Source organism: Mirounga angustirostris, unplaced genomic scaffold, assembly GCF_029215605.1.
Source record: "Mirounga angustirostris isolate CCGP_5_RB_7025 unplaced genomic scaffold, mMirAng1.0.hap1 SCAF_9, whole genome shotgun sequence".
Taxonomy (NCBI): domain Eukaryota; kingdom Metazoa; phylum Chordata; class Mammalia; order Carnivora; family Phocidae; genus Mirounga; species Mirounga angustirostris.
The window spans coordinates 70,158,799-70,161,804 of record NW_026991717.1 but is presented as its reverse complement, the minus strand read 5'-3'; the positions used below and the strand labels follow the sequence as shown (position 1 = coordinate 70,161,804).

General features: G+C 35.2%; 1 pseudogene; it reads left to right on the top strand.

Moving 5' to 3' along the window:
* Positions 1 to 851: 851 nt before the first annotated feature.
* Positions 852 to 1,790, top strand: LOC123862369 (olfactory receptor 4L1-like; annotated as a pseudogene).
* The last annotated feature ends 1,216 nt before the right edge of the window (positions 1,791 to 3,006 follow it).

Genomic DNA, 3,006 nt, shown 5'->3' with positions numbered 1-3,006 from the left:
AAAAAGAGAGAAAGAAGTAAAGAAAGAAACTTGGACACTGAGAAACATTTATGGTCTTGTCCGAAAACTTCCTAGGAAGGTTGTTTTATTATAACTTTGGGGACAATAAGGAATAAGTGAAATCATTGGTACAACTCTTTGGGATAAAAGAGAGGGGAGGGACACCTGAGTGGCTCAGTTGGTTAAGCGTCTGCCTTCGGCTCAGGGTCCTGGGATCAAGTCCTGCATCAGGCTCCTTGCTGAGCAGGGAGCCCACTTTTCCCTCTGCCTGCCACTCCCCTTGCTTGTACTCACTCTTTCTCTCTCTCTCCCCCTCTGACTAATAAAAAGTAAAATCTTAAAAAGAGAGAGAGAGAGCGGTGATAATACAGTATAGCTGATAGAGAAATTACCCTAAAGCAATTTGCTGAAAAGCATATCAACTTCCATGCACCTGAGTATTTTAAATTAGGGAGGGGGAAAGAGGCAAAAGATCAAATCATTTGACTAATGGTCATTTGGCTCTTTTACTCATTGGCCTATTGAATTTATGGTTCATAAACTCATAAACTCATGATAGAAACAACAAATCACTGTGGAGATGCACTCTATGCCTGCAAACTCTGTTTACAAATTTTTACAATGAATTTATCTTTTGTGCCTTTCTGGCTGAAAATAAATTTGTTAATGTGAATGAATGTTGCTTTAATTAATAAATTAAATGTATTTTTCAGAAATGTTCATCTTTTCTCTTTCTATAGGAATCAAATACTTTCTCTATGTCTATATCTTCAAAACTCTCAGTTTAAATTATCACTTTTTCCAGATTTTCTACATTTTAATGACTTTCTGAAAACCCCTACATAGACTAGATGGATATGATGAATAGCTCAATATCTGAGTTTGTATTGTTAGGACTCACCAACACTTGGCAACTTGAGATTTTCTTTTTTTTTTTTTTCGTATTTTCGGTGGCCTATGCAGCAATTGTGGCAGGAAAACTTCTCATCGTGGTCACTGTAACCTTTGACTCACTTCTGTACTCCACACCAATGTACTTCCTCCTTGAAATCTCTCCTTCCTGGATATGTCTATTTCCACAATCACAACCCCTAAGATGGTCACAGATTTCCTCAGGGAGAATAAAACTATTTCTTTGTGGGGCTGTATGGCTCAGATGTTCTTCCTCCACTTTTTAGGTGGCAGTGAGATGACTCTTCTCATAGTTATGGCTGTTGATCAGTATATTGCAATATACAAACCTCTTCACTACACATCCATCATGAATCGCCGGGTCCTCATGGGCTCTGTGCTGCTATCATGGGCATTTTGTGCATACGATGAGCCAGATGGTTTTTACTATCACCTTGCCCTTCTGTGGCCCCAATATAGTGGACAATATTTTTTGTGACCTTCCTCTAGTTCTAAAACTTGCCTGCACTGAGACCTATGTTCTGGAGTTACTGGTAATTGTTGACAGTGGTCTGTTGTCTTTCATCTGCTTCATACTCCTGCTCATTTCCTATACTGTCATTCTGGTAACTGTCCAACGTCGATCCTCTGGTGGACTCTCCAAGGCTCTGTCCACATTGTCTGCTCACATTACGGTGGTCACTCTGTTTTTTGGGCCATGTATCTTCATTTATGCTTGGCCTTTCAGCAGTTTTTCAGGGGATAAATTTCTTTCTGTGTTTTATTCGGTTATCACACCCTTACTAAACCCCATTATTTACACTCTGAGGAACCAGGAAATGAAAGCAGCCATGAATAGACTGAGGACCCAACACATCAGATCCAGACAGGCCTTCTAGGTAACAATCATGATGATGAAGCTTTTTAGTGCAAAACCCATGTACAATACATCTCAGAATAAGTTGATATTAATTCATTTTGTAGATTTTTTAAATATTCATAATATATATTGAAATTATCAAATGTTCCATCATTACATTTCTATAACATGTTTGGTGTTTTGGAAGAATGATTATTTTAATTAGCATTCAATTCAGTTAGGGTTAATACTTTTTAATGTAATAAAGAATTAAATAGAAAAAAACTGACTCACAAACTATAGCTGGAAACCGAGAAATGTCCAAGACTAAATTTCATTAAATAAAGAGGGATCAAAAAGGAATTTATTTATCTATTTTTAATTCAGGATTACGGAACTTTCAACTAAATTATCTAGCTGACTAAGTGTGCATATAATTATATGAACTCTTGTAAATTCCTAAACACACACACATAAACTCACAGTTTTGTGGATCCTAATATATGTAAGGATTATTTTTTAACAAGGCAAACAGACTAGTTTCTATGAGTAGATATATCTAAGTGTCATTTACTCAAAAGAAACACATATTTCTTTCTTAAAAAAATAAAAATTCCACCTGACATGTATATTACACACAGCTCATTTTACCTTATTCCTTCCTTCATGTTTGTATACATATTTGTTCTCATGTATCTCTCAAGAATCAAGTAAGAGCATTACTATTATGTTAATCCCCACGGAAAAGGGAAAATGAAGAAGCCCCTATATATTCCAGGCAATCACATCACATCAAAACAGGAAGTATTCAAGCTGCCTACCTTATTTAAAGTGTATTAAATTAAAATGTTTCATCTATGGTTCATGGGGATTAGAATAAAAAGACATTGTATGGCCTCTTTGATATCAAATTCAAATGCCCTGTTCTCTCCCAAACACTCAGGAACCTTTTTATAGGCTTTTATTCAATACTTTTTCATCATTGCCTCTTAAGCGATATGTGTAATATAGTAATTATAGACTAAAGGGTGCTTTAAAGATGTATTCTTAGCCATATGTGCATGATATATTTTAGACTAAAATTTTATTTTAAAAAGCACATTGAAGATGATAGGAACTGGGTCCCTAAGGATCATTGGGCATATATATATTTGTATCTATTTCTTATGAATTAATTCAATCATAGAATTAAGGGTAGACATTGATATAACATGTAGCTTTATCAAATTTCTAATATTTTGCCACATTTATTTCAT